Source organism: Alexandromys fortis, unplaced genomic scaffold (genome assembly GCF_014885135.2).
Source record: "Alexandromys fortis isolate MF-2015 unplaced genomic scaffold, M_Fortis_MF-2015_v1.1 scaffold_161, whole genome shotgun sequence".
NCBI classification, from domain to species: domain Eukaryota; kingdom Metazoa; phylum Chordata; class Mammalia; order Rodentia; family Cricetidae; genus Alexandromys; species Alexandromys fortis.
The window spans coordinates 3,398,238-3,421,880 of record NW_026068073.1 but is presented as its reverse complement, the minus strand read 5'-3'; the positions used below and the strand labels follow the sequence as shown (position 1 = coordinate 3,421,880).

The 23,643-nt window shown below is 38.4% G+C and overlaps 1 pseudogene; it reads right to left on the bottom strand.

The window, feature by feature from the left end:
- Nucleotides 1-5,053: 5,053 nt before the first annotated feature.
- LOC126488115 (translation machinery-associated protein 7-like) lies at nucleotides 5,054-9,432 on the bottom strand (annotated as a pseudogene).
- Nucleotides 9,433-23,643: the final 14,211 nt, after the last annotated feature.

The window sequence follows — 23,643 nt, the reverse complement described above, 5'->3', positions numbered from 1 at the left end:
CTGGGATCTCATTTTAGACTACTTTCCTGCAAATGGTAACTGCAAAATACTGCATTTTATTCATTTAAGAAGTTCCAACTGCTTTAGAAATTTTTTTTTCAATTAATGGTCTCCTTGTGTCTGCTTCATTCAATCTACATATCGAATGGATTGCAGATAGTTGAAACTCATCAGACTAAATGAACCATGCAGTATCACAACCCATAGTAGAAAAAAAAAAGGACAAAAGATTTGGTAACTTTCAGTTGTTTCCTATTCTGTGCATTCTAGATAAGATCTCTGAGGAAACAGTAAATTTGGATACAGAATTTGACCTTAACTTAACAGGTTGTACTTTCAAATGAGACTCTTGTTTGGTACCCCCTTCATTCTCTGATTCAGTAATGATTGGAAACATGTCTCATGTTTGTTTGGTACCTGATAACACTTCAGTTATTTTTATTGTATCATTTGATCTTCAGAGAACCTAGGGGTGTAATTGTCCTTACTATTCAAGTAAAAAGAAGCAGAATAATATAAAAAATGACTTATAAGTTGAATCTCTTTTAATTCTAAAATCAAACAAAAATTAATACATTAGAGATTAATTTCATTACTACATAAATGAAGCAATTTAGACTACACTAAGTAATCTCTCTCTTTCTTTCTCCCTCTCTCCTACACACACACACACACACACACACACACACACCACTCTCATCAGATGATGAGTGTTTTAGAAAAGCTTCCTTGAAAATAGGGTGAGACAAGATGCTGCATGTAGGTTAGGTTTATTGGGTAGAACTCAGAAGGTTAATCAAAAGGAATTAGGAAAGGAAGGCAGATTGGAAAGGGGCCAGGAAAGGAACTGACCTGCTGTATTCCTGAAGCTAAGGCCTTAGAAGGCATATTGGGAAGTTTTTTAGGTGCTGTTCTTGTAGAATCCTCTCTACTTGAGGAAGACAGCGTAGCCTTATATGTCTGTAGGTGAAATTGTCTCTGAGTAGCAGATGAGCCCTGGAACAACGAGTAAATTGAGTAAAGCAGTTTTCTAAGCACAAAGACAGATTTCTTTGAAGGGATGACTCATGTGTAATTGATATTTTCAGCAGAGAGGGAGGAAATGCAGACCTTGAAGAGGAATTCTGAACAAGTTTCTAAGTGCTCCTTTTTTTCTCTCTAATCCTTTTTATGCACTTTTTATTTATTAAGTTTTTTAAATACAATTTTTAACTTTATGTAGTTACCACCATTCCCACTCCTCCTCTCTTCTTTCCCCACCCTTCTCCCTCACCCACCTTCCACTCCTCAGAAAGAGCAAGGCATTGCGTGGGGAATCATAAAAGTCTGACACTTCACTTCACTTTGAGGCAAAACCAAGCCCCCTAACCCCAAAATCTAGGTTGAGCAAGGTATTCCCTCCAATGAGAATGTGCTCCAAGACACTAGTTCAAGCACTAGGGTTAAATCCTGGTCCCATTGCCATTGGTCCCACAGACTATCCAAGCCTCACAACTGTCTGCCACATTTAGTGGGCCTAGTTTGGTACTAAACAAGTTCCCCTGCTCTCAGTCCGGAGTCGGTGAGCTTTCATTAGCTGAGATCAGCAGTTTCTTATCTGATCAGGAGTGTATCATCATCCTGATCTTGACTCCTTTGCTCATATTATTGCTCCTCCCTCTCTTGAACTGTTCTCTGATAGCCTGGCCCAGTACTTTGCTGTAGATCTCAGTATCTGCTTCCATCAGTCACTGGATAACCAGCCTATAGTCCAAGATCCCAGAGCAGCTAGGTAACAAGGGGAACCCTAAGAGAGACATTCATGGATCCCCCTGGGAAAAGAAACAGACAAGAACTCCTGAAAAAAATGGGAGTATGGAGGGGGAAAAGAGAACATGGAAGGGGAGGGGGGATGGGAGGAGGAGAGGGAGGAAGAGAAGAGTGAATGTGTCCCTTATAATTAGTAAGGCAGTTGGCATGTATTGTATCTGATAGCTTGCTTCTGGCCTCTTTCTTCCTTCATTATTTCACTCCCCATAGCTTTAAGAAGTGAATCATGTCATTGATGTCATTTATACTTGAAGATAAGAATGTTTGCTCAGGATTATACAAATGCCATAATATGAAATAAACTGTCATTATGCACTAACTCCTTATACTTAAATATGTTTCTCTGAAATTTCTCAAAAATATCTGCATCTCAAAGGTGAGGATGTATGATTAAATTGAGTAAGATAACAGATGTGTTAAATACTGTCCAGCAAATAGAACAGAGTCCTTAAGGGTTATTTGTATTTTATACCTATTTCCCTTATGACTTCCACTTGCAATACATGAAGAATATCAGTCAACATAACGGAAGGCAGAAGGTATTTTTAAACTCAATAATAGTCACTTGCTTAGACAGTGAGAAGTCCTGCATTCCATCCTCCACATTGTGAATACGTTAGTAAACTTACATGTAACATAAATAACTTTTAACATTTTTCCTGTTGCCTGACTCCAGAATCTTTTCATTTCTGAGAAGAGGGGTAAATTAGGAAGGGGACTCATTCTTTCTCCTTTTATATTGAATCTAATATTGATTCTACCCCACCCTATTTTCTCCATCAGCTTCAGTATGACCTTGAGAACAATAGCCACATTGCCCCATTGAAAATATTTTGATACAAGTAGTTAAAGTGGGCAATGTTCTCTAAACAGAAACTGAGCCTGAAGAGAGCCTAGTACTAATTAGGGAACTTTACTGCTGTCCTTATGTCAATGCAACCCGCACTAAAACTAGCAAAGAGAGAAAAATAGCAAGAGTTTCTTGCTTCTAACTTTTAGTCAAGATGCTTTCTTGCCAATCCCTGCATTCTTCATTGGCTAAAAGATGCTTATGTAGCCAGTTCTCAATCAGCACAGACAGGAGTCTGACAGGGCATTCAGAATATTCCACTTTCATGCGTCATTCTCTACCAAATATCCCAGATAGATTACTAGTGTCCAGGGTAACCTTAGATGTCACCTACATCCTTGTAGTTAGGTTTTATATCTACCATAACTGTGGTGCTTGTTTTTATTTGCTGCATACTTAGAGAACTTCAGAGTCCAGTAAGAACAGGTTTTATTACCCAATTACATTTTTATGCAATTGTAACCAAAAACGTGTGCAATCATTTTCTTTCAAAGAAATTTTAAATCTGATTGCTTTTTGCAGTGAATGACTAAGAAACCAGCATATTACTGTACAGTTGTTTAGTGGGCAGTCTTATTTTCAGAGACACAAGTATGCAGAGCATAGTGGATGTGAGCTTGAGATATATTAATAAATGGAAATAAAAGAGTCTTGAAATAAATAGAGACTTACATGTTACTTGGATTTAACGGTTCCTCTCACGCTTGAGAGTTGAAGTACTAAAGTACAGCAAAGGAACTTAGTTCTCAGATAATTCCAATGAGGCCACACTTAAAAATAAGAGAAACCATAACATTCACAACTTTAAAACAAAACAAAACAAATGAACAGAAAAAAAATTCAAAATGTGAATGGAAACATAGGGAAACTGTACGAGAAATTCATTTTAAGAATGGCTGAAAGTGACTTTCAACAAGATCTTCCACCAAGAATAACTTCAATCTGTATCTCTAAGGAAAAGCTAAATGGGAGTGGCAACACCAATCACTCTGAAATGAAACAAAATCCATATAAAACAAATAAAATGAAATGTCAAATACAGTCTGGAAGGACAAATACCCTGGAGGGATATTTGGCTGAGTTTGGGTGTTGACTTTATGTGTGGTTTGTTATTGTCCACTGTAGGTCAATGCTTAAGTTGATATCATGACCAACATATTGCACAGGATAGTCAGCCAGCCTTGAGGGACATGTTTGCTTTTGAGCAACAGCATGAATTCATCCATTTCCTTGCCACAAATTCATGGAATATTAGTCTTTCTCCAAAGCAGACATTTCGTATTTGTTTATTACTCCCAACTAATAGAAAAAGTCAAGAAGCAAAGAGCAGACTGTAGGCTGAGAGTTTTCATGATCCCAGACATTAAATGGGACCTAGATACACTATGCTTGAATCCATATTGACTATTCTACATGTGTTGTGAAATATTGAGCATTACAGAAACTGAGCAATCATTTCTACTTCACAAAGTATATTCCAACAACACATTATTTGATCATCATGGTCTTTCTACTTAGATGCATTTGAATATAAAATGTCTGTGATTTCACACATTGTTGTATGTATGACTTGTTGTGATCTAGCTGCCCTCATTCCCCCTGATGGAGAGGGGAACTTCCTGGTGGTCTGTAATTGACAAGGATGTTTGTGTTCTTTCTGGCAGGTGTTTTTCCACAGAAGCAGTAGAGGTATAAAAGGCTTTTAGCTCAGGGCAAAATAAAGGTTGCCATTCTTCCACCTGAAAAGAAGCCTCTGTGTCTCAATCCTGGCACCTCCCGCCAGTCTGGGCATCCAGGGTGCGGCAGTGACTAATATGTCAGTTTATCAGTGTGTAGGGGCATCATTGCATGCTCTCTTTGACTCTTTGGAAGGAACGGCTACATGAAAGTTTTGACTTTTGAGTTTATGGGGGAAAAAAGAAGAAAAGACTGGCAAGTGGGAAATGGGAATATTTTAGAAATGATCTTCCAATTCTATTTAACATTGTTCCTGTACTGTGATGTCTTCATTAACATACTTGTTCTTCAGGAGTTGCCGAAGGCTGCACTCTGATAACACAGACATGGACAGAGAAACTTTGAATGGGTATCTGTCACTGAAAATAAACAAAATAAAACTAAAAAGTTTAAAGCTTGTTTGTAACTACTCATTATAGTTATTATAGAGACGATATGTTGGGACAGCATTAAGCTAATTGCAAGCATGCAGAAATGAACATAGATTCTAAATGGTTTACTGACTTAGACAATGTTAAATTTTCAGTCAAGTGGGCAGGTTAAATAAATTGAACTAATTTGCTTCTGGAAAAAGAGAGTGATGTAGAGAAAAAAATATGAGAAAATAGAGAATAACCCTACTCAAAAATAGAGCATTTCAGATGAGCTTCCTTTCGGTCAGCCGTCGGCTAATGCTGCAGCCAACACTAGCACAAATTTGGGATAAGACACAGTTCTTGTCAGCTGTGAAATTAGGGGCAAACCATGGGATTTCCATATGTCTCCACTGGAGCTAAGAATCCCTACTTCAAAATGTCATGGAGGATATTAAATGAATTATTTTTTAAAAACCACCAAGCAAATATTAAAACATTATGTAGAATTTTGGACTTTTTGACAAAGAATATCTCTCCTGAAAAGATGGTTAATAAATAGATTGCCAACATCTTTTTGTACTTTTAAAATGCCCAAAGTGGAGCTGTAATGTAAAAAGTAAACTAAATTAAATAGCACAAACTGAATCCGAAAGGTTTTAATCACACATAGAGTCATGCTGCTATCTCCTGAGACCTGAAAATTTTCTAATTCATTCTCTCTCTCTCTCTCTTTCGCNNNATATATGAAAATTATTTTGAACTTCCAATTCTCCCGTTCCACCTTTCAAATGCTGAGATTACAGTTCCATGCAACCACAGCTGCCTGGGAACACAGTACTAAGAACGGAACCTTGACTCTCCATGTGCTCAACCAGTGTTGTACCACTACACTACACTACACACACACAATACTATCATTTCCAATGGTGATTTTAAGAGTCTGCTACATATTTGTGGTATTTTTAAAAACAACATGGAAAATGATTTTTTTTACATTCCTGTTTTATAGATTCACTTTCTTAGCGTTTTTTCAAAAATAAGACAAATTTTGTTTTGAAATAATATTTACAAGGTCTCTTAAATAATATTTTGATTAATTCTCTGATGATTACAAACAATTTTTGACTATTTTACTTACCCAACTCCTCCTATATCTTTCCTCTCCCCCATCACTCATTTCCCTCCACATCCAACTTTGTTTGCTGACATGCTACCCTATCCAGTCAAAATTGTATTGTTCAACTACACCTGGTTAAGGGGATTTCTCCCATGTCAAAACATGTTATTAAGCAAAGCTCTTTCTCCCAGCTGATATGTTAAAGACCTTCTATACCATCTATGAAATGTTAAAAACATACTGCCTGAATTGCATGCTTCACCAATTCCATGCTCAGATCCCTGTAAATTCATTTGTTCATTTACTCTGTTGTTTCCAGAAATCATTATGTCCTCTAATTCATCTGCCTCTGTCATTTTTATTCCTTATGCCTTGATGTTGTCTGAGCAATTAGGAGAGGGGATAAAATATGTTTGCCCAATTTGGGTTGAGTACTCCATAACTTCCTTTCTCTGAATTTGTCCCAGCTGAGCGTCTCTGTGTTAATAGCCATCTATTGCAATTGACTTTCCCTTAGGTGCCCTTTTATGAAGTGTCCTAGTAAGGGTTCCTATTGTTACGATGAATCACCATGGCTGAAGGCAAACAGGGGAAGCAAGGGTTCATTTGGCTTATACTTTCGTATTGTAGTCCATATTTGAAGGAAATCAGCGCAAAAATTCAAACACGGCAGGAATCTGTAGGCAAGAGCTGATGCAGAGGCCATTGAGGTGTGCGTCTTACTGGCTTGTTCATTGTGGTTTGCTCAGCCTGCTCTTTTCATGGAACCAGGACCTCCAGCTCAAGGATGGCCCCACTCACAATGGGCTCTAAGCACCCCCCTGGAGCTCTAATTAAGCAAATACCCCCACGTACTTGCCTGCAGCCCTATCTTCTATAAGCATTTCTCAGTTGAGTTGTCCTACACTCAGATGACTATAGCTTATGTCAAGTTGACATGGAACTGGTCAGCATATGAAGGAACTCTTAATCCCAAGTTATAGAATGCTTCCCTCTGTTTTCTTTGATTTCAAAGTATTACAAGCATATTTTTGTTTAATGCACAATCTTACAGAAAATGTGCTCAAGCATTCTTCTTTCACATTACAAATGCCTTTCTTTTCTTTTTGAGATTATAGAGTAATGCCATTGTTTCCCATTTCCTTTCCTCCCTCCGAATCCTCCCATGTATACCTCTTTGTTCTCTTTCAAATTCATGTACTCTTTTTACTAATTGTTGTCATGTGCATGTATGTAGATATAGATGTATATTATAAAAATCTTTTTTATCTTCTATAAAATTCCACATCTTAGAATGTTCTTTTGTTTTTATTAATTTTGCAAGGCAGGCTTTTATACAAACTTTTTTAACTTCATATTTTCAAAAACATGTCTTATATATGGTCTTGGTTGTATGAGCACCTCTTATTTTAACTGATAGCTTATATTAATATTTATCTGCTTTATTTGGTGATACAGCTTTTTTATCTCTGCCATTTGATTATTTACTTTTCAGTTCTTCCACTGATTCTATCATCCTCTGTTTCTTTACTGTCCAATTTGCATTAATGTTTCTCTTTCTGTTTTGGTTTTCACTTTTATTGGAAATTTTCTTGTGTGCATTTCTCTTTGATTTATTATTTACTCTGGTGACTACCTCACACGTTCACAGTTTCACACTCTGTCTAGAGATGATTTTTTACAACCATGAGTATAATCATTGACTCATTTCTGCCCTACTGCTGTTACACACCTGTAGAGCATATTTAAATCCTATGATGCAACATGTCTGCTTTGCATCCTTAAAGAATAAAATATATGAAAATACATGTATGCATACATATACATAATCTCTGAAATGATTCACCCTAATCCATAAAATACTGGTTCTAAAATATAGTGTGCCTTTCAGCCTAAGTCATATTAGCTATCCTAGACTTTAGAGAGTTTGGGGGCTAATAAGCCTGGATTTTACTTATTAGGGAATATATTTTTCCCCACTCTTGAGAGACATTTTGTTTAGCATAAATTTCTTGGGTTTATAACATTTCAACATTTTACAAATATTTTCTAGCTCCTCAAAACATTATTTGTCATTGTCAGCCAATTTGTTTTTCCTCACTTTGGAGAGATAATCTGCTCAGCATAAATTTCTGGACTAACAACACTTCAACATTTTACAAATATTTTCTATCTCCTCGGAACATTATTTGCCATTGTCAGCCAATTTGCTATGAATGTGGAAGGGTTCATCTTCTGGAGTTTGTAGATACAATTTATTTTTTTCATTGTATTATTAATTTTATTATTTTTTTTTACAAAAGTTTATTACAATGTACAACAGGCTCCACGATAACACTTCATTCTAACTGTAGGTGGCACTGATGTTATGGCCGGGAATCCAGATGTTTAAATAGGAATGGAAGAGGGTCACCATCATCTCAGATATGAGGAACAGCTTACTTTTTGCCAGATTTCTTTCTTTCTTTCTTTCTTTCTTTCTTTCTTTCTTTCTTTTTTTTTTTTTGCTGCTATAAGGTAATTTTTTTATTTTTATTTTTTTAGTTGTTGAAAAAATATTCCCGCCTCCTCCCCGTTTTCCTTTTCCTTCCCCCTCCTCCCACACATAGCCCCTCCCCCCACTTCCCTCCCCCTCTCCCCCTCCCTCTCGAGAATGAAGAGCAGTCCAGATTCCCTGCCCTGGGAGAAGTCCAAGGTCCTTCCACTTCAATCCAGGTCCAGAAAGGTGAGCATCCAAACAGGCTAGGCTCCCACAAATCCAGTTCATGTATTAGGATCAAAACGTAGTGCCATTATCCTTGGCTTATCAACCTTCATTTTCCACCATGTTCAGAAAGTCCGGTTTCATCCCATGTTTATTGAGTCCCAGTCCATCTGGCCTTGGTGAGCTCCCAATAGATCAGTTCCACTGTCACAGTGGGTGGGGTGCACCCCTCGTGGTCCTGACTTCCTTGCTCATGTTCTCCATCCTTCTGCTCCTCATTTGGATCTTGAGCTCAGTCCAGTGCTCCAGTTTGGGTCTCTGTCTCTATCTCGATCCATCGCCTGATGAAGGTTCTAAGGTGATATGCAAGATATTCATCAGTATGGCTGTAGGATAGGGTCATTTCAGGTTCCCTCTCCACAGTTGCCCAAGGTACTAGCTGCGGACATCTCCCTGGACACCTGCGAGCTCCTCTAGAGTCAAGTCTCTTGCCAACCCTAAGATGGCTCCCTTACTTAGTATATATATTTCTCTGCTCCCGTACACACCCTTCCTTTATCCCAACCATCCCATTCCCCCAAGGTCCCCCCATCCTCTCCTTCTCACGTTTCTCACCCCATTTTCTTTTAGCCCCATGCCACCTCACCCCCAAGTTCCCAGTTTTTGCCCATTTGCCAGATTTTTTAACTCCACCTGTGGCCAGGGGTCCCTTCCCCGCGGCCTTGGCTTTTAGCTCCTCGAGCTTCTTCTGCTCCTCTTTTTGTTTCTGCTTGATAGCTTTATCTTCCTTGTCTATTTCCTTGGCCTGCTTCTTGGGCTGTTTCACAGATTTCTTTTTGCCACCTTCCCAGCCCTACATCCTGTAGATACAATGTAATTTTCATCATTTTTGAAGTTTTAATGTGACTCTATATGTAAGAAACTCTGCTCAGGTTTTGAAAAACTTGTCCAAACAGCAAAGCTATATTTTACATATATTGATATGTTGTTCAGAATTTCTCATATGCTTTCTGTATTTTAATAGCTTCCCTTAGTCTTTTAGATCTCCAAGTGTGTGTTTATCAGACGACTTGGCATGTTCCATCAGTTAAGTTCACACTTTAATAACTTCCACTTCCGTGAGGCAGTGCAGGTGTTAGCCTTCAATCTCACCACCTGGGAGGCAAAGGCAGGCAGATCTTAGCAAGGCAACCCTGGTGTACAGAGCTAGTTTTAGGAGATCCAGGGCTGACCCCCCCCCCCAAAAAAAATCCCTGTCTCTAAAAACCTTTTTTAAAAATCCACTTTCATTTGAATAAGCCTTTTCAGGTATATGTGCCCAGATCCCTCACCATTCATTCTTCACTGTTAACATGCACTGTGATTTTCACTTGTTTTCTATTCAGGTTCTAAAGTGTTTATGTTTTGTTGCAGCAGTGTTATCTGCACTGTTTTCTTACTCTGCTCTTTCCAAGTCTAGGGCTTTGGATTTTGTTCACTATTATTCTCTTTGTCCTTCAGAGTTCATCCCATTCCCTCTTTGTCTCCCACAGTTCACTGCATGTTTGACACTGACTGGACACAACATAGGCATCCTGTACCCTGGGACATATTTCTTAAGCAACATGTTAAAGGCATGTCAGTACTTGGAAATAACTACCAATGGGCTCAAAAAGCTTTTAGCAAAAAGGTTTCATGTAGTACGGTATTGCTATGATCATTCAAAACATTTCCACAATGAAGTCTCATTGATTTGGTGTGCCCTGAAGGATTCTATGTCAGACTGTTGGCCCAAAGCAGGTTTAATTTATAGCACAAGCCTTGCATTTGGACAAATGGTTTCCATACTGTATATGTAATGTCAATTATTTGGAGTAGGAATGTGGCCCACACTTGTAATTTTAGCACTTGGGAGGCTGAGGTAAGAGCTCTGCCAGGAGTTAGAGGTTAGCTTAGTCTACAAATGAAGACCCCATCACTAGCCTCTGCCCCATAAAAACTACTAGCATTAATTATGGTTGTGTGTATTTTCAAATGCATGAACTTGGTCACAGACTAATTTGCCTGTGGTGCCACTAGTAAAGCAAGGACCTAGGGACACACGCATGGGTCAGCAAAGGCCTCCTTTCATATACTGTCAATCAAGAGCCCCTGCATCATTCATGTGAAGTAGAAAGACTAAAGAGGATGAAATTAAACAGAGTAAGGCCATTCAGGGACCAACTTGAAGGCACTGGACTTGGCACTTTTACAATGTTCTTAATTTATTTTTTATTTGCAATTTTACTGTTTTGCATACAAATAGCAAGGATTTGTTTGGCTCTGTATTTTTCTTTCTTTTTTCAAGACAATTTGGGCATTTTTTTCTCCAAATGGATAATTGGTCTCATTAGACAAGCTTTCTTTTCATTAGTTTTAATGAGAAGTGATAAAACAGGGAGACCAAAAATAGGAAACAACTTACCAGGAAAACATATAAATATTTTTATTTATTTTCTTTAGTGCTCATTTCCAATATTAACTTATCAATCTGTAGAAAATTAATAACTGGCTTACAGAAACTTATATAACTTATAATTTTATATAATACCATCCCCCTTCTTAACCCTCAAAACAATTAAAAATTTTCTTATGTATATTTTAACATTTTTATAGTTTGGTGTGATCGGGAAAATGTGGTGCAAATACAATATTAACTCAAAGTTTCATGTGTTATGGGCTTTTAAGAGGGACATCTCACAGTCAGTGGGTAAAAGGGCAGACTCTAGAGAGAAACTATGGTCTTGAAGGGATATGATTATCTTTCTTTCTCAGTTATTGAGAGAGAGAGAGAGAGAGAGAGAGAGAGAGAGAGAGAGAGAGAGATTACACATGAGGAATTCTACAGATGTATTGGGGAAAATGTTTAGGATGAAACAACATGAAACCACAACTGAAGACAAAAGTTATATACGTGGCATCTGATATTTGATCACAGTGTTTGAGAGGCCTAATAACTATTCAGATGTCTTCAGCTGAGTGAGCTTCAGCCAGAGTAATACACTTAAGCGAATCCCCTTGAAGACCAGAGGCTTATTTGTGAATGGAGAGATGGAGAACCCAGGGGCAGAGCTCTACTGACCAGATGAGTGGCATGAATGAATATGTATAAAAGCTGAATAATTAGAGACAGAGGCTGAAGGAAGGCTTGACTCTCAGGTTTAGAACTTGGGAGACTGAGTTAAGGAAATATTTGAAAATATTCAGTGACAGAGGAGGGGTCATGAAAGATTTCCATTTGATTGAATTTGGCTTAAGGTGGGCACAGGAAATACATTTATGATATCAGATGAAGATTTCTAAACTGAAGATAACGTTCAGATCCACAGTCATACTGTGCAAAACAACCATAAAAAGTAGCAAATCAGACTCAGGAGTAAAACCATAGAATTTCAACCAGGAGGTCAAAACTGAAATGTTAGAGGTTATTGTAGTTTATGATATGGCAGCATAACATCCATTCCATCCAAAATGTAAGGAAAATAAGTTAGTATTGTGAAAGAGAAGAAACAATACAACAATGAAACTGGAAACAGAGTAACTCTTGCAACAAATGAATGTTGAATCACTAATAGTAACAATGAAACTGGAAACAGTAACCCTTTTAACAAATGAATGTTGGATCACTGATAGTAACAATGAAACTGGAAAAGGAGTAGTAACACTTTCAACAAATGAATGTTGGATCACTGATAACCATGTACCATGGAATGAACTTGGCCACTCCCATAAACCTATAAAACTTGACTCTAAATGGGTTAAGGGTAAAGTATAGGGTGCTGCATGAAAACTGGGCCTCACACATGCCAGGTCAGCACTCTACAACTAAGCTGCATCCCTAGCCCTTTGTACTTTGTTCAGAGACAAAGTCCTGCTAAATTTCCCACATAGTTCTTTATTTTATAATCCCGCTACCTCAGTCTCTTGAGCTGCAACTAAAGATCCAGAACATTACACCTAGATGAGCCTACTTTTCAGAGCTTAAACATCATAATACTGAGGAAAAATACATATATGGTTTATTACGTTTTGTAAAACATATATAATACATTATATGCCATATATACATAATTCTGAAGGCATAGGTAGCAGAGAATAAGAAAAAAGCTGGACCCCATTAAATTTATGAGCATAGCAAAGCACGGAGGCACACATCTATAATCACAGCACTTAGGAGGTAAAGGCAGAGTCAGAAGTTCAAGGTCATCCTGACTATACGATAAGTGAGAGAAAAGGGGGAAAAAAGTACAGAGAAACCTCTGTTCTCCAAATGGAATTGTTGGGAAGGTGTAAAGACACCAACTCATTGGGAGATATTCGTGAATCATTTAGCTCCTGGAAGACTGAACTCAAAGCCAATACAGAACTCTTAAATCTCAAAATAAGATTAAAAGTAAACCAATGGGCCAAAATTATAAATAAAGACATCTACAATAGTATAATTATAAATTATAAATAATTAACATCTCCAAACATGTGTGCTTATTGCCATTAAACAAATGGAAACCTGCTTAGAAGTGTCATCATGGCACACTATAGACTCCACATAGGGCATCTATAATAACAAGAGAGAAGCAGAGAAATTGGCATCTTCACATTATTTTTGGTATTTTGGAAGGCAGTTTGGCACTTTATCAAAATATTAAATATAGGATTTCCAGATCACTCAGCTATAAGTGCAATATAATTTTTAAAAATCATTGTTTATGAGGAAAATCTTTTACATTTATCTTTGTAAGATGATTCATAACAGATTTAAAAGGTTCATGTTTGAATTAGCAAACTGCATGTCCATTCGGCGTCCATTCAGTGCAGCACCACAAAGTAAACAGAAGGAAGGAAGCACTGGCGCCAGCCATGCTGTGAATGAACGGATGCTGAAACACGAACGTGAGAAGAAAAAGTCACATGAGACTGAACTGTACCGGTCGGTCTGAAATGTGAAGAATGGGATTTACCAAAGTGGGGAGAGGAAGAGATAGGGTGGGGCAGTGGTGAGTGGATTCACACTGGCACTCTAATGCCAGAGAATCAAGGTTAGAGCAGAAGTTTTCCTTTGAATTTTGAACATACTGTTATAGAAAACTGAAGTTCATGCTCCTATGATTTTCCAAGGAAGGGGGGAGGAATCTTCTAAGAGGTGTCTGCATTTGAACATAGATTCTTAAACCTCTAATCCTGCAAGAGTTTCCTAAATCTCACGCAGTATCACCTTCAGCTAAGTGTTCCTCGATGCTCTAATGCCCTTTAAAGGCTTTTATAGGTGTCCCATGCAGAGTACAGCAGAGACTGGAGGTCCAGTCTAAGTACTACTCAAACTCTTCACTTAGTGGATAATCTGAAGTTTTCCCATTATAGTTTAAGGTTGCATGTCTCGTAGTTAAGTGATAAAACTCATTTTGTGGATTTACATTATAGTATCACAAAATATTATCCCTTAAGAGTGTATAAGTTATGGAGTGATGTCAAAACAATTTGAACAGCCACTGCTTTGTGGAAATGACTGGTGACTCATGGTGAGGGTGGGCGAATCTCTAGAGAGGGCTTCCTGGGACAAGAGAAGGTCAGTGAGCAGCCACCAACCTGACCAGAGAAGGCAAAAGAGTAGAGGCAGAGTGAAGGGGCACCCCGGAGGGCGACAACATGAAATTCAAAGCTGAACACTACTTGCTTCCCCTGATGCCTGTACTCCTCTGTCCTCAGCACCAGGTGAGTCCAGAAGCCTGAGGCCCCAAGTCAGCAGCCTGCACTAAACAGAAGAGATGCACCTCCCGCTTCCCCATCTCTGTAGTCAGGAACAGCGAAAAGCGAAGAGAGAAGGGAAAGTCTTAGGTGCCTGTTTAGATTAAACCCCTGCCAGCAATTAAGAAACTCCACCTATCGCCCCCCCCCCGCCTCTTCCCTGCCCCCCACCCCAGCCCTCCCGGTGGAGGGAATTCTAAGGTTCAGGAAACCAGAGAAAGCAGAAGGTGCTAAGTCCCCAAACTCATCCTTTGGCCTGGCTGAAATCTTGAGTGGGCTTGGTGGCAGGTGACTTCCTTTGGCTGTGTTTAAAGTTAGGAGACAGTAGGCCGAGGCAGAGAAGAACCTAGTTGGGAACAATGGGGCACTGTGCTCCATCACTGGCCGTGGATGAGAATTTCAGCCCCAGTTCAGAGGACCTATTTTTAGTGGAGATTTCAAACGTTTTGTGACTGCTTCTGGCATGTAATCTCAAAGTAGGTGATGGGTTTACTTTCTTCTCCCATAAGCACAGCACAAGGGTGGCCTGTTTCAGTGCCCAGGACTGAATTTATTCTGCATGCCTTGAGCACCCCACTGGCAGCAACCCTTTCCTTTGGCCTCTGTCAAATAAAAAACACACACACAGGGTGTGGGTTCTTCGAAATCCGCATGAATGGAGACACTATCTGATTGTGTAACGCACCAAAACTAAAGGAGAGACACACAACTGTACAAGGTTCAGATGGAAGGGGTGAAGCAGGCTCACACGCTCTTTAAAGTGAGATGAAGAATCCATGCTTCTGTTTCGTGTACGTTTCTTCAGGCAGCATAACCTACCTTTCTTTTCCATGCAGAAACTACTCCATTTAGCTCCAGAAACTGATAGTTTGTCTTTCTTGAACAGAACGAAGTGGCTTTAGAAGACTGAAATCGAACTTTAGTTTATTTCTTCTAAAGGACTGTCTCTTCAACTGATAATATACTTGCTGTTTTAAAAAACATTTTATTTATTTTAATTTATTTATTTTAAAATAAAATATTTTTAAAAATATTTTATTGTTCTTTATAAAAAGAAAGAAAGAAAGAAAAAATATCCACTGTTTCCCTTTTTTTTTTTTTGATAATGTAGTACAAATAAAAAAGCACCAGCAACCCATATAAGACTGATGTTTTATGCACGACTAGACTGTAATCTTTCCTGGTGAGCTCTTAAGAAATAAGTGCTTTAGCTGGAAACTCGGTAGACCTTTACTGGTGGTGCTAATGAGCCCTGCTGTTATAAAGCCACCATAATTTTTATGAAACATCTGAATTCATTTTAAAAAGGCTATGAGGGCATTATTTTGAACATCTATATTGAGGTGATGTTTTAAAATAACTAACATCAAATGAAATTGTAAATTACTTTAAATATATTGCCTTAAGGACCTACTAAAAAATGTGCTACTGAACTTTTGAGTAAGAGTTGAAATATCCTTGGAGGGGAGAGAAAAATCAATGTTGACTGAAACATTGTCTTTGAATTTTTAATCCAATCTTTCTCTTTCACTTTTTTTAAAAAAAAAATTCCATTGAGGAGGTTGTAAATTGCCTTCCTTATTCACTGAGAAGTATTGAATCCATGGTAGACATTCTGATTTCATTATTTTTGTAATTTAATCTATGATTAAACCTTCTCTTGGAGTGTGCACTAGTGTTTATTTCTACATAAACTACTTAGTGCTAAGGAAATTATATGATCATATACAAGATAATAAATCCCTGAAATTTTGTTTCATCCTAAAAAAGAAAAAGCAAGGCTTCTCTGAACAATGAATACTGCGGAGTGCCAACAGACCGATAATGTTTGTCTTCCAGCACTTGTCATTTCCTCCCACCTTCTGCTTTAATCATTATTTGGGTGTTATTTTGAAGAAGGCATGTTTCTAAAGTCTATACTAAAGCAGAAGCTGTCAATATACTCATTAAACAGCAAATGAAGAAACAAGAAAAAGCCAACCTACAGTGGCATGCAGGACAGTAGCATCTCTTGAGATCCCATAGTCCTTTTGCTTTTTATAGCAGCTGCCATTGAAGTACACGAACTCAATTGTCTCCACCCAAAGCATTTCTAGTTCCATAAAGCAAGAGCCATCACTTTCCTATCTATAAAAGTGTTAATTTCTATAAATATCATTAAGACTGAAGGTCAACAAATTTATTACAAAGTATTAAGTTATTCTGAATAAAATTATAAAAAAGCATTCTCCAGTGTTGGCATTTGAATTTTACAAAAAATACAAAATGGCCTTGCAAAGCGAATTGCCATAAATAGCAACCCATTTACATAATTGCTCTGGGACATTTTGTTGCACTGGATCCCCTAAGGAACTGATGTAACTGATGTATTTATTTTGGTATTGTTATTCTTAAAGCAAAGGCATTGTACTCTAAAGTGACAGCTCAGCAGTTAAGAGCACTGCCTGCTCTTCCAAAGGTCCTAGGTTCAATTCCCAGGAAACAAATGGTGGTTCACAACCATCTGTAATGAGATCTGGTGAGCTCTTGAGGAAGAGACCTGGCCAGTCATCCTCATCATCATGAAACCCAATATGGACAAAAATAAAATAAAATAAGAAAGAAAGAAAACAAAAAGATCCCCAGGTTACCTTCTAAAGGTTCACATATTTGAAATGAATGTGACACTATCAGTGTGTCACTTGCCAGAAGGGAATGGGCTTTAACGGACTCTCACAGAATTCCATTCTCCTTCCGTATTCAGAAGTTTTTATTGTCACAGGGCAAGCATAAAGGTTAAAACCCAGACGGCAAAGCTTTGTGAAGACAGTCACAGTAGTCATGATGGGCCTGCTGTACTGTTGAGCAACACGGCATGGCTCAACCATGGTCACGTGTGACAAGGTTTTCTGTTTACTGACTTTCTTAGTGTTCTTTATATGAAGCAATTGCATCTCACATGCTTACACTATGTTGGCTAAATCCACAGAGGGTGACAATCACCACTTGTTGATTAGAAAGTTCCTTCTCACTTTGGGGAATGTGGAGCTGAAACTACTGTGGAAGAACATTTGCCCTGTCATGCGTCTCTCCCAGTAGAGTTCCTCAGAACTGCCTGCTTTGACTGCTGTAGGCCTGGTGTTCACCTCTGTCTGGAAGGGAAAGAATGACTTCTTTGAAAGAGATGCTATAGTTGGAATAAGAAAGGGGCTTTAGCAGTGTTCTAGCTGTCATAGTAGTGTTCTAGTGGCTATTCTCAGATAATTCTGCCGTCTAAATAGGAAGGACTGGTAGTTGTCTGTTCTGTTTGCTCTCCCCCTTGTCATTACAATTAGAGGCCCCATAGACATCAAACAGACATCCTATAATTCTATCAGCATGAACAATATAAACAGTTTAGGCTTAGACTTGTTCATTTGTTCTGAAAGAAAAATGAATGTTCACCTTCATTCTGACAAGCATTTTCCACTCTTTTCCCAGTGAGCCACCATAGAGATTTTAAAAAGAAAGAGAAAGAAAGAAAGAAAGAAAGAAAGAAAGAAAGAAAGAAAGAAAGAAAGGAAGGAAGGAAGGAAGGAAGGAAGGAAGGAAGGAAGGCCTTAATTTCCTGGCATATTGTCTCTGTTGTTTAGAAAGCACATAGAAATTCAAGGGTACAGTCAAGCTAATGGTTTGAAAATGTAGCTAATACAGAGATCCATTTAATGCGTGCACGAATGCATGTGGTCTAAGAACACAAATGCATGGGAAGGTTGAAGAGCTTTGGAAGAGAATGTCTGTACTGTTCAAACAGTTTCATTCTGCAGGAGGGTTGAATTGCTATTCCAAGGCATTACCTACGCTTCAGAAACAGGAAATGTGGGGACTGAAAGGATGGTGGGAGGTCAGTTCTTTGAAAGTTCTTCCTGAAAAGGATCCCTGTGTATTGGAGGAGGCTTGGGCATTACCCGTTGAACCTCGCTTCTTTGATGCTGTGTTCATGGTCCTGATGCCCTTGGAATGTGAACTTTCAAGTGACTTGAGGAGCAAGGTGTAGCAGGGGAGGAGTGAAGGTCTACCAACTTCTGTTGGTTCTCTGCCAGGTACAACTTTGAGCAGATGGTCCCTTATTGTCATCCCAGTAGGAGTCACCTGTGAGGTCTCCACTGGACCCTGATCAGTAGCTGCCCCCCATGCTCTGTGGGAATCTATTTCCAGCAATGTACACTGTGAATGCCCAAGGCCCCCACATCTTCTGTGCATCATTCCAACCTTAGCATGAAGCTGTTGTATATGCCATAGGAAGAGAGGACACACACAGACACATTTAAGGAAATGTGTTTGGTATAGGAAGGAGTCTCACTTTAACTACAATGAAATGGTGTGAGGGACTATGAGTTTCCCTACCCAAGTCCTGCACACAGGGACTCTGATCACACACTTTTAAGGATTTGTAACCATTTGTGTAAATGGATCACAGAAGTGTCTTTAATGGGAGTGTGTGAAGGAGAATGTATTTGCTCCTGAGGCTGCAGTTCCAGCCCTAAGAACCTATTTCCAGTAGCACTTTTTAAAGTACCTTTTTTTGGGGGGGGGGGTATTTTTGTAGATCATATTTTCTCTGTGACCAGTGGCAGTGACAGTTCAAACCTTTATGTGTTGACTGTGAAATTGTACCAAAGCAAAACCCATGCAATTGAAAGGATAAACTTAACCTTCCAATTTGGAAGCAAACGGTACCTGGGATTGCTGAGCTGTGAATTGACATTTCCTCATGTGTGATTGGTGACAACATTTGTGAAAGTATTTCTGAGTAAATGTTAGAAGAATTGTTAAAAGTTTCTTTAATAGCTGGCGATCAATTATTGAAGTAATCCCACAAGACAGGTAGTATTTAAAAGTATGATTTCTTCCATTGGAGGTTTATATAAACAGAAAACATGAACATAAGTTTGTTATATAAACAGAAAACATATGAAAAATCATTATTTTAGTATTTTCTGTGATGTTTTTATTTTCACAAAATGAGTTTTCTGTTAGTCACTCGGCACCTGTGCCATTTCACCAATAAAATAGATTAGTTATAGCTGTATATCTTTCACCAAGACTAGCATATATTTATTATATACTAGACAAAATTAATAAGTAACAGTCATCATTTAGTTTCATAAAGTTCCAAATGTGAATTAGGAGAGAATAAACTACACCAATTCAGAAGTTTCAGCTGTAATATTTGCTTTCCAATGACAGCAAGACGAAGGGTGTTTTATCTTCAGTCTCAACATCATGGAGCATGTGGTAACGGAAAGACTTTAGACAGTGGTTTATCTTCATGGACAGACGTTTTTTATGTGGCAAATAGAACCCACCAAACAAAGTTGTAAAAACTGAACTTATTCACGAAAAGAGTTTAGGGTATTCATGAAAGAAAGTAAGTAACTCATGAAACTCTTATCACCTGTGACAACATTTTCATAAAATTCTTATGTACTGACATAGGAAAATAAGGTAAACCTGAAATGCATATCAGTTGGATGGCATCCAATGTATGACACTCTTGTCATCTAAAACAAAGGATGGTAGGCAGAGAGAAAGGAATGGGGGCAGTGACTGTGACTTGGTATCTGGGCCCCTGTTCTCAAGAGCACTCTACTGTCGGTGTGTGGCTGTTTCTGTGTTCTCTGCTGAACATTATGAAAATTAGAGGTATTTACTTTAAACACGCAGAGTGTGATTTAGCTCAAAAGAATATGTTTAGCTACTTGGGTTTCTGTTTACGATGTAATTGCATGTACACTTGTAAATCATAATATCAAATCAAAGCCATGAGCATGAGCACAGGTGTCAGTGAATAGCTAAGATAGGTTGTTTTCAATTCATGGGTAGATAGATTTCAAAATTTGTTTGACTTCATTTTCTATTTGTTCATTGCTTTCATCATCCATTATTAATCTTTAAAATTTATAAACATTCAGAAAAAATTATAGAAAACATCACATCAGGAGATAATCTATACTGTAGGAAACATTTTGAAAACCACTAAATGAAAAGAAGCCCAGTTATTCCAGTTCCTAAAAAGCACTGTCTGCAGGTTCCTGCAGTGACCAGCCCTCTCAGCAGATTTAGAGCCCCAGTGCCCTTGTTAATTTGCATATATGATTCCTGAACTGTGTGCAGCCATGCTTAAAAATGAACATGCAAACTTTATCTTTTTCAACCTATGAATGTCTTAAGTAAGTGCTTGTTGCCAAGGGTGTGTGCCAAGTCAGTGGATCATTGAACAGGAAGCAAAGTGTGAACAAGAAAAATTGACAGTAGAGTTCACATTAAGTTTATGACAGAGAAAAGGAGACAGCCACAACAAATCACATGAATTTAGCTTCGTGGCAATAGGGGACAGACACAGACTTGTCAACAGTAAATGACTCCACTCATACACAAACTGAAGGTCATCTGAGTGTCTTCTGTGAATGTGCTCAAAGATGCTAGCTGATGTCCTTCAAGTAGGGATGGGGCTGCACTGCAGTTACGTCTGACTTGTCTCCTGTTGCTTTAGCGTGTTTGGGTCTGTTCAAGTGTACTTTAAGGAGTCCACTGTTGGGAGTAAAGGCTCTGTTCTACTTCAAAGCTCTACATTTTAAAGACAGAAAACTGGCTTAGAGTGAGATGTCTCTAAGGCCACAGAACTAAGGGCTTTCCTCTGTCATGTCTCTCTGCTCAAACACAAATCTCTTTTGTTATCAGGGAACAGGACAACTGGTTCCTGCAATGTGTTAGGAGGATTCTATTTTCTGCAAATATCAAGCAGAGCTGAAGGTGTGTCTCTGACCACACATCACCCTGATAGACAGCAGGCTATCAGCAATGGGATCTACAGCAAGGAGAAGACCCTTCTCCTCATTCTGTGTTCTGTTAATTTTAGAAATGAGAGCTGTCTCCAAACTGCCCCAGGTTATCTTTAGATTCTGAAGCAGAGCCATTGGTGTTTTTTCACTGTTGTACACGATTGACTCTGAAAAGATATGTCTAAAGTGGTTGCTGCTGACCCTTATACTATAATGTAAAGCACTATTTTTTTATGCCATTGAGATGTTTGTTGAAGCTACTTCATACAAATGTGCATCCTAAACATTTGCACAAGTATTCCTTAGGGGTTAAATCTATGGTAGTAACATCAAGATTAAGTAAAAGATGTTTAAATATATTTCAGAGCATAGCATAGTTACACCTTGTGCCTCACTAAATGCTAAGACAGAGGTAGCATAGGTTACAAATCCGGTGTTTTGCTTAGGACACTGCAGACAAGGAACATGCCAGTTAGCAAGTTTATTAAAACTGAAGACAAATACATTTATTAATTTCAAAATTCTAGACAAAGTTAGTCTAATTTATGCCAATATTCTGCTCCAGGAGAAGAGACAGTGGAGGGCTTTCATAGAAATGTGAAGTGAACCCATCTCATAGCTCCTAAAATCATTGGAGTCTGAATTCTCATTATTGTTGATAACTAAGTAATTGAAGATTATGGTCACTTGGTCTCCCACCTCCCCCTTCTTTTTAGTTGTACATTTGTTTCTTAGAAAGTCATGTAAGGACTTGATTCACTGCCACAGCAGGGCTTTGTATTCCAACTAACTAAGATATCAGTAAGGATTAATGCAGAATTTCTTCATGTCTCCTATGGGGACTGTGCCTTCCTCCACCCAAGAAGAGGGTGAGAATTCCTAAAGTCCATAGTCTTACTTAAAGTATCCTCCTCAGGCCAACAAGTAGGAGACATGAATAAATTCAGCATGGTAGAGGGGTATGGGAAACGGAGTCATGACGTTTGTCCTATTACCTGGAATTAAATTCTCAAATTACAAAATCAGAGGCTTATAATCACAGGAATTTATAATAGCAGTTAATATCTCTTTGTCACCTTTCTGTGGCCCATGGAAAGGTGTTAACAATGCCTCTCTCATAAAGTTATCAAGAGGATCAATTATGATAATGTATGCAAATAAAAATGACCAGCTCAGAGAAACACAACTCAACACACCACCATCATTATTACATGATTAAAAGGTTTTAGCAAGGCTTATTTTACCATCATGTTCTTGTATTTCAGAAAGTGATTGTTAATAACAACCTTCTCGCACTAGTATACACAACCAAGTCAGAACTGGTGGGAAAGATATTTTGAAGTTCAAGCCTACCTTGAACTATAAAGACATTCCTTCCACATTAATGAAGAAAACTTGATAATACGGTGTAGAGGACAGCTCTTTTACATAAAAAGAAGTCCATTTGGAATAAAAATTTTAAATTTCTGTGACATTATCAAGGGAAAAGAAATCAGGGTCACATTATGCAGTTCAGATCTAGAGCCTCCAAATTGTGTTGCCAATATAATTAAAATTAAAAAAAATAAAGTTATTAAAATTGTCATCTAACAATGTCTTATCAATGGCTTTGAGGAGAGTTCATTGGACAGAGTTCATTGTTCAAGCTCTCCTGATAATGGCAGACCCACAGGGGTGCATCATCAGTGAGGAAAAGCAAATTGTGAAGACTAGGCACATTGAGGACACTGACCTCCTCCTACTCAGTAGTTCCCCAGGGGCAAGGCCCTGGGCTGAATATTGTCAAAAGGTCCAGGAAAGGCTGGCGTGTCAGAGAGGATAGGAGCCCAGCACAGGAGAGCTTTTAGAATGCTGTGGGCATGGTAAAGGGAGGTTTGAATTAAAAGAAAAGTTCACAGCCAATGGTCTTTCTGCTTTAAAAATAGAGAAGTTTGCCTTTCTCATGCTCAAGATCATTCCTTGATGATCTTTGAAGTAGCTGAGCCTTTAGCATCGAGTAGGAAATGTGTGTGTGTATGGGGGGGGGGGGTCTCTGTATTACAAAAGAAACAGGGAGACATGAAAAACTGAGAATGCCTCTATCAACAAAATCCCAAAGCTAGGTACATGATCAAATCTGCATATAAAAAGTACACATGCAACACAAAAATAAAGAAAAAAAGTGTTCTAATGATTTACTAACGGGAGTTGGAAAGATGGCTCAATGGTTAAGAATAGTTATATTCTTCCAGAGGACCTAGTTTCAATTCCCAGCACTTACAGTGCAGTTCGTAACCCTTTGTAACTCGAGTCTCAGGGTATCCAACACTCTTTCCTGGCCTCAAGGCAGGCATGCACCTTATAATCAAACATATAAACAGGCAAGGAACCTATCTACACTGAAAGGAAGTATATTACTAATAAGAACGCTGACAATACTTACACTCATGAGATGGAACGTTGTGTGACATTAAAACATCCTTAAAGTAAATCAAAGAAATACATCAGTTTGAAGGCATGACAAATTG